Below are 7,636 nucleotides of genomic sequence, written 5' to 3'. Positions count from 1 at the left end.
TGTTTCTGAACTAGAGGCTAAATGCAGTGATTTATTTTAGTGTGACAGTGAAGAAACATTTTCATTTCCATCCCGCTCTGTAAGCAGGACGGGATCTGCAGAGACTTTGATTCATCTGCCGTCTGGACATGGAGTGATGTGGGTCTCCTTCCTCTAATCAGACAGTGGGATGCTGCAGGTCACTAGACTGACCTCCTGTGCTTTGGAAGAGGAGGAGCTCACAGCGCCACCTGCTGCTCATTGAGGACAGTAACTGCAGAACGATCCCAGCTTTCATGTCAGACAGGGGCGGATCCAGATTAATTTTAGTGGGGGGCGGGGGGCACGGGGGGTACAACAGATATTTTGGGGGGGGGTTGTAAGTTTTAAAGCTGCTACCGACCTCTCGCTTTTACAAAGTTTTTTTCCATGTTTTTTTTTTTTTTGCTCTTTAACCCAATAGGAAAGCTGTATATGACCTTTTCATTTTGGACTGTTAACATTCAAATTATGATGGACTTGTTTCCTTGTTTATGTGAATTACAACATCATTAGCTGCAACATCTGCCTGTTCTGTAAAACTGGTAGCTCAACAACAGCATCCTGAGGGCAATTAAGTGACAAATATTGTGCAAGAACAGCAATATTACAACCCTGACAATTTCCACTTCTTAGAATGTTTACTGCCAATTATCACACATGAAACAAGAAATAATATTCTGTACTAATACTTCTGTACTAGCCAATACACAGTGAATAAATATTATCTGAAAGTCAGGTTATTGTTGTTTATCAGCACAATACAAAAAGATTAGACATATTCCAGTTAAGACTAGAATATCAGGATTTATGTAAATTTACCTCAATAATATGAATGTTCAGGTTAAGATTGTACAGTGATATTTATTATGTAAGTTTAACTGATTAAATTTAATGACTCTGCACTGCAATATTATTTATTATTTAGATTTACATCATTATTATAATATTTAGGGTCAGACCCTACAGTATTAAGATTAAGAAATCAAATATTGTATAAAATGTAAATACACTGAACTCATTTGGAGATATTTAAGTGAGACTCTACAATATTCTTTGACACAAATCTATCTAAATCAAAATTTTAATCATTTTTACTCCAAACATTTACTGGACTGATTTAAATATTAAAATCACTCCTTTCTAATTCTCTGCTGTACGTTCAAACCTGAGGCCTTAAATAGAAACACACAAGTATCTGATTGAAGGAACTTCTGCAGAGTCCTGGTTCCAGAACATGATGATAGAATTATAGACAAACTTTAACAAAAGCTGCCTGAGAGTTTACAGGTTTTTATGTTGGATTTCTTCAGTAATTTAATGAGTTATCAGCAAAAATCAAGTGTTCATTTGATGAACTTCATTTCCTAAAACATCCAGAATTGGAGCTCATATCTTTGGCAGCTGTAAAGTTTCTGCTCCTTCAAAGATCACAACACAATGAATGAATTCCTAAAACACTCTCAATGCTGGAGAGCGTTTGTGATGCTGAAGCAGTGATCAGTTTTTCTGTTTCTTCTCTGGAGATGCACAATGAGGGACGTCTGCAGCGACTGAGAAAGAGTCTCACCACATCCTGACATGAGAAAAAAGACTTTATTGAAGACTACAATGAGAAAAACTATCAGACAGCAGACGGCTGCATTCAAGGTGAGCTCTGAACATTTGATCTGGAACAGGAATTCAATCACGGCAGCATGAGCTTCATTTCAGTCTGTAGCTGCTGAATTCATGGATGAATCATCTGGCACTAGAGAGGAAGACCATCAAACATCCACGTCAGCTGATGGAGGTCCAAGAGGCTCACCCAACAAACAACCTACAGAGTGAAGACCTCCAATCTGATTGGACGGCCTCCTATTCAGCCACGTGTGAACAAATGCCTCTAAGTTGATTTGTTTTCTAAAATAAATCTAGTTTGTGTCCTAATCTATGCCTGTGTGTTTGCTTCTTTACACTGCTGTTAACAGTTTAGGCTGTAGATTGTTCCAGATAAGACAAGTACAAGATTCTTCAGAGCCGTTCTACCAGGAGTCTGACAGGAAGAACTCCAACAGCTACTGAATGTTCCTGTGGTCCCCTCAAGGCTACAGGAGGAGTCCTACGAGGACGAGCCGGTCCACCTGATGGCAGCCAGTCGCTGTGGTTCAAAGCCAACACCGACTACGTGGACTTCTACTGGACCACATCAAGGCCTTCAAACCGGACCAACAAGTTCAGCGACTCCCCGACTCGTGGGTCTGAGGACGCCGCCGAGCCTCGGTCCAGCCGGCCTCCTGTCTGTGGGTGTTTGAGTGCTGAGAGGTTTGTGGATGCATGTGAACGTTCTGTGTTGAAACAGCAGCTTTGGACTCAGTAACGCTGGGAAAAATCAAGAGCTCCTTTATTTGTGACTTCCACTAAAAAAACTGATGAAAATAAGTTTGCCAGGGTTCTGACTGATAACAGATTATTAAATAATGAAAGTAATCGTTTAAATATTCCTTTAAATAATCCTTTTAGGTCTACATTTCCTTTACACTGACTTTTTGGTATATGTACAAGTATTTAGGGTGGAATATACCATTAAGCCCAATGTTCAAGGGTTCTTCTGGGAACATACCATTAAACCAACCTTTTAGGTAAATGTTCCAGGATGTTGGGTAGAATATACCATCAGATAAACCTTTTAGGTCTACATTGGAAGATTTTAGAGTAGAATATTACTCCAAACCATCCTTTAGGTCTACATTTAAGGTGGAATACTCCTTTACACCAAGATTTTTTGGTCTACATTGAAGGATTTTGGGTGGAATATTCCTTTGAATGAACTTTTTTAGTTTATGTTCAAGGATGTTGGGTGGAATATACCACCTGTTTTTGTGTTGCTCCTCGGCGACCCTAGACAGCCGGGGTCCTAATGTTGTTTGAGCAACACACCATACTATGATGTTTTTACAATGATGGTTCTACTATGGAAACCAGTTTGACATGTTCAGGTGTTCTTTGTGTGAAAACTCAGAGATTTCAGGTATCAGAAGGTGGTTTTCAACTTCTTTGTTAACTTTCTGCCTCAACTTTAAACTAAATTTCCTTCACTAACCCCACCCTCTGGACTTCCAGGAAGCTGTGTTCCTATTGGGCTGTCCAGGTGGCTGCTTGGTGTTATCAGGAACACCTGAGCAGTTCAGTGTCTTCCTGCTTTATGTGGCTGCAGACAAACATTTCCTCTGTTTCTCTTCACCAGTGAACTGGGTTTGGCTCCATTGCTTTAGTTCGTTCTTTAGGTGTTGGCTTGCAGCTTCCAGCAGTAAAATCATCTTTAATGTGTTTCTTGGTGTGTTTTAGGGCTTTGTACTGGATAGTTGTCTTGGTAAATGTTGTTCTTTAGCCACAGTTAGCACATGGTGTTAATGTGTGCAGTGATTAGTGGATTTGGTGCAGCTGAGTTGTGTCTTTATCTTGGCTGTAGTGAGTCTTTAGAGGTTTTTGGTCAGACACATTCTGTATTCTTGTTTGAGAACCAGCGTTGGTTGTCCAGAAGGTAAGAGTTCCTGTCCTGATTCTCTGTTCTCAGAGGTTCTCTGGTAGGCTGCAGGAGACTTTAGTGTTTGGGTTGTACTAGTTTGGTTTTTGTATGGTTTCATTTGGACGACTATCTTGAGGCTCCTCCATGTGGTTTAGTGAGGTTTTCTGGAACAGTTCTACAAAGCAACCTGCAGCAGAAGAGACTTTGAGAGTTTTTAGGAAGTTCTGGAGACCAGACTTTAGAGCAGCAGAAACATTTGTCTGCAGTTTGAGCAGGAGAAGGTGAGCTTCAGAGTAGAAATGAGACGGAAACCTTCTTGACCCGTGTGGTGAGGTCCTGTACCAAGAGTTTGAGCAGGTTGTGAAGAGTCTGTAGTTCTTTGGTCTGAAAGCACAAGAATCGACTCATTAAAGGAGAAAACAGGAGATATTGTTGGTTCTTCTGTCACTCTGCAGTTTCCCTTAGACTGAATATCAAGTTTATATTTTAAATGATTTGCCATGTGAGCCCAAGAAGACTTCAATAAACTCCCTCCATCCCTGGACACAACACATTTTATTACCATGTTAAATTTTTTTTTTTTTTCTAAATATGTTTTGTGTTTTAATCATAGTTTTAGCATAGTTTTTTCTCTTTTTTCACAGTTTTGTCATCTGTGTAAAAGGTGCTGAACAAATAAAGCTCAATTGATAAACTGAATAATTGACTAACTCATGATTGTGATAACAGAAGTATTTTCATTGTGATTTAAGGGTTTGTTTCCTTTCTAAGGTTGAGGTTAAAATCTTGACAGAAAAAAAAAGATTAAAGAAATAAACTACATTTTAAAAAAGCAATTAAATCAAAGGAAAAAAACATTTAATACAACAAATCTTTTAAAAAAGAAAATTAAACATTAAATACAATTAAATTATATTAAACAGACAAAATAATTAAATAAACAGAAGATACAAAACATAATTATGAAATTAAACAAAATTTATTAAACAAAAATATGAAACATTGAAGATTAAATATTTTAGATAATTAAACATTTAAAAAATAAAAATTAAACAAGAATATTACACATTTTGTAAAAATACAAAACATTAAATTAGATTATTAAACCTTTAAAAATACAGAACATTGAATTAAAAATTAAATGTTTAATTGGAAAATTAAATCTTAAAGACAATAAAACTTTAAATAGGAATTAAACAGAAAATACAATGAGGCATTTAAAAAGAAAATTAAACATTAAAAGGTGGTAAAACATTTAAAAAGAAAAACCTTAAAGATTTAATCGAAAAATTAAACACGGGGAAAAAAAGGAAATTTTTCAAACAAGCCGATAAAACATTTGAAAAAACAATTAAACATTAAAAATACAAAACATTTGGAAATCAAATCAGACATTAGAAAAGAATAAAAGGTGAGAAATGAGCAAAACTAAACATTTAAGAAGAATCAAACTAAAGACAAAACATTTGAAAAGACACCAGTTAAACTTTAGAAGATCAAATTAAACAGAAGACAATAAACAAACAAACAACAATAAAATGATCAAAAGAGCAAAAACAGATAAAGGTCTGAAAGCGTTTTCTAGTCTGAAATGAAAACATCAAGTTGTTTCTTCAAACATTTCCTCTTTCTATGTCCTTGGTTTGATTGTGGACAGATTTACTAAGAACTCATTTCAGAAAACTGCTTTCCAGATAAAGTCTGCTCGTAGTTGAAGACATTGATCAAACTAATGTTACCTTCTGATCTCTACAAACTTTATTGTTCAGTGAAGAGAATCAAAGTTTGTTGAGGATTTCTAAAAAACCCACAGGTGAAGGTCTGAGAAGAACTCAGATGGATGATCTAAATGTGAAATCAAGACTCATGGTCACAAGTTTTAAGGCTTCTGTTAACCAGAAAGTTCAAACTAACAGAGAAGTACTGAGAAACTTCTAAAATTTCAGTCCTCAGACTGTCTAAAGGTTCAAACTAACAGAGAAGTACTGAGAAACTTTTAAAACTTCAGTCCTCAGACTGTCTGAAGGTTCAAACTAACAGAGAACTACTCAGGAACTTAGAAGATATCAGTCCTTGGACTGTCTGAAAGTCAAATCTAACAGAGAACTACTGTGGGACTTTGAAAATTTCAGCCCTCAGACTGTGTGAAAGCTCAGGTCCTGAGGACTCGGGAGGTCTGGACGGCTTTGGAAAGTCTTGGAACTGAGGGTTCAACCCTCCAGCACAAAGGCTGAAGTCCAGCCTCCTGAGAAAAACGGTCGAGTCGAGACTCGAGTTAAAAAAAAAACTCGAAAATGACAAAAAAGAGATGATAAATGCGCAAAAAAAAGAAGAAATAGTATCTGAGCGAGTAGCTCAGGAGGATAAGAAGAGGACTACCAAGTGGAAGGTCGCAGGTTCAAGACCAGCCACTGGCAGTTTTCCTTTCTTTGTCTTTGTCAGGATTTTAATGAAAATTTAAGGAAGTGTCTGGTCTTGAACCAGCGACCTGCAGCTCCATAGCAAATCCTAACTCACTGAGCTACAGATCAGATACAAAGAAATAAATTCGTCGTCCCTTTGGCATCGTAGTTTCCGAAGTGACCACATGGGTGGAGCCAAGGCGGAGTCTGGGTGGAGTCAGGGTGGAGAGTAGGCGGGGAAGTGGGTGGCGGCCTCCCCCCTCTACTCCCCCACCTCCCTCCACCACCCACCACACCTTCCCCCGCCCAACAAGTTTTTCGAGTCTCCACAAGTTCTTCGAGTCTCCATGGGTTTTCCCGAGTTTCTGGAGTTTCCACCAGGTCGGAGGCAGAACAAGTTGTCATGAAGAGGTGTTGAAGTCGACCAGGATGGACTGACTTTTTACAGCGACTAGAAGAGCAGGTCTTTAACCACCATCCATAAAATCCATGGAGTCGCTCCAGAGAAATGAAGGGGACGTCAACTTTTATCAACCTCCATCCAGATGTTCAACTTGATATCTTTGACATTTTTAGCACCACAAACCTTTAGTATCACACTTTATCATTTATTAGGACTTTATCAGAATCCACCAGCAGATTTAGTTTTTGTTGACAAACTTTATTCTTGTCGTCGTGGGACTGCAGTATTTAAAACTGTTCCTTCTATTTGACCTCATGTTTATTCGTTTTAGTGGAGAAAGTTATTTTAGTTGTCGATTAGTCTCTCAAAAACAAAGTAATAAATTGGTTTAGTCAAGACGTTTAAATTTCTTACTTTGTCATATTTTAAATGTGACAGAAAATATAAAAATAAAGCGTCTTGAGACGATTTGACCTGTAACTGGCTGTTATATAAATAAAACTGAATCAAAACTGTATGTATCTTGTAATGCTGGAGTAATTCAGCCATATATGTTGAAAACACATTTTCTTTTTCTTTGTCCATTAATCTGTTGATTGTTTTCTCCAGTAATTCATTTCTTGTTTTGGTTTATAAAATGTCAAACCCAAATCTATTCAGTTTACTGTCATAAAAACCAAAGAGATTTACATTCATGATGCAGGAATCAGGCACTTTTTCACTTTTTATTTTAGTTTAGTCAGAAAGATAGTTGATAATGTGTGAATTGTTGCAGCTTGTGAGCCGTAAAAGGTTTTAATTCTTTGGGGCCGAATGTCAGAAAACATTTAGAAACCAACATCCACGAAAACACTCAACAAAGACTTGAACATCATTAAAGGGAAATCCAACTTTTGCATGACAATGTCTAATTAAAGGACATTTATTTCCAACGTAAAGGTGTGATATTCATCCTCTGGAGCTTTCTCTTCACATCGTCTTCCACCCTGGACTGGTTTGGTCGGGAGCATGTGCAACAAAACATTTGAAAAACTGCACTATAACATCAATGAATGACACTGAAGTTTAATCTCTACATAAATGAGACTGAGTCTGGATGTGCTGCTCTGTCATTAACTCCTAAGTTTAGGGAAAGTTCAAACAAAAGAGGACAGTTCAGATCAGACTTGAGAATGAGCTAAGAGAGTTAGCTTTAGCTGAGCCAAAGAACATGTGGGACGCTTAAACCTAGCAAAACATTTCAGGACTTTTCTCTGAGAATTCTGAGAAATTATTTCCTATTTAATGACAGAGCTACACATCTTA

General features: G+C 37.4%; 1 long non-coding RNA gene across 1 annotated transcript; it reads left to right on the top strand.

Annotated features, from left to right (window-relative positions):
• Positions 1-334: 334 nt before the first annotated feature.
• Positions 335-1,947, top strand: LOC129348401 (uncharacterized). The gene is made up of 2 exons (XR_008600929.1): positions 335-1,668; positions 1,732-1,947. It is a non-coding gene; the product is annotated as an uncharacterized LOC129348401 (long non-coding RNA).
• Positions 1,948-7,636: the final 5,689 nt, after the last annotated feature.

The sequence above is a fragment of the Amphiprion ocellaris genome, unplaced genomic scaffold (assembly GCF_022539595.1).
Source record: "Amphiprion ocellaris isolate individual 3 ecotype Okinawa unplaced genomic scaffold, ASM2253959v1 Aocel_unscaffolded143, whole genome shotgun sequence".
NCBI classification, from domain to species: domain Eukaryota; kingdom Metazoa; phylum Chordata; class Actinopteri; family Pomacentridae; genus Amphiprion; species Amphiprion ocellaris.
Note: the sequence above shows the minus strand (reverse complement) of the source record. Positions and strands in the feature narration are given on the sequence as shown.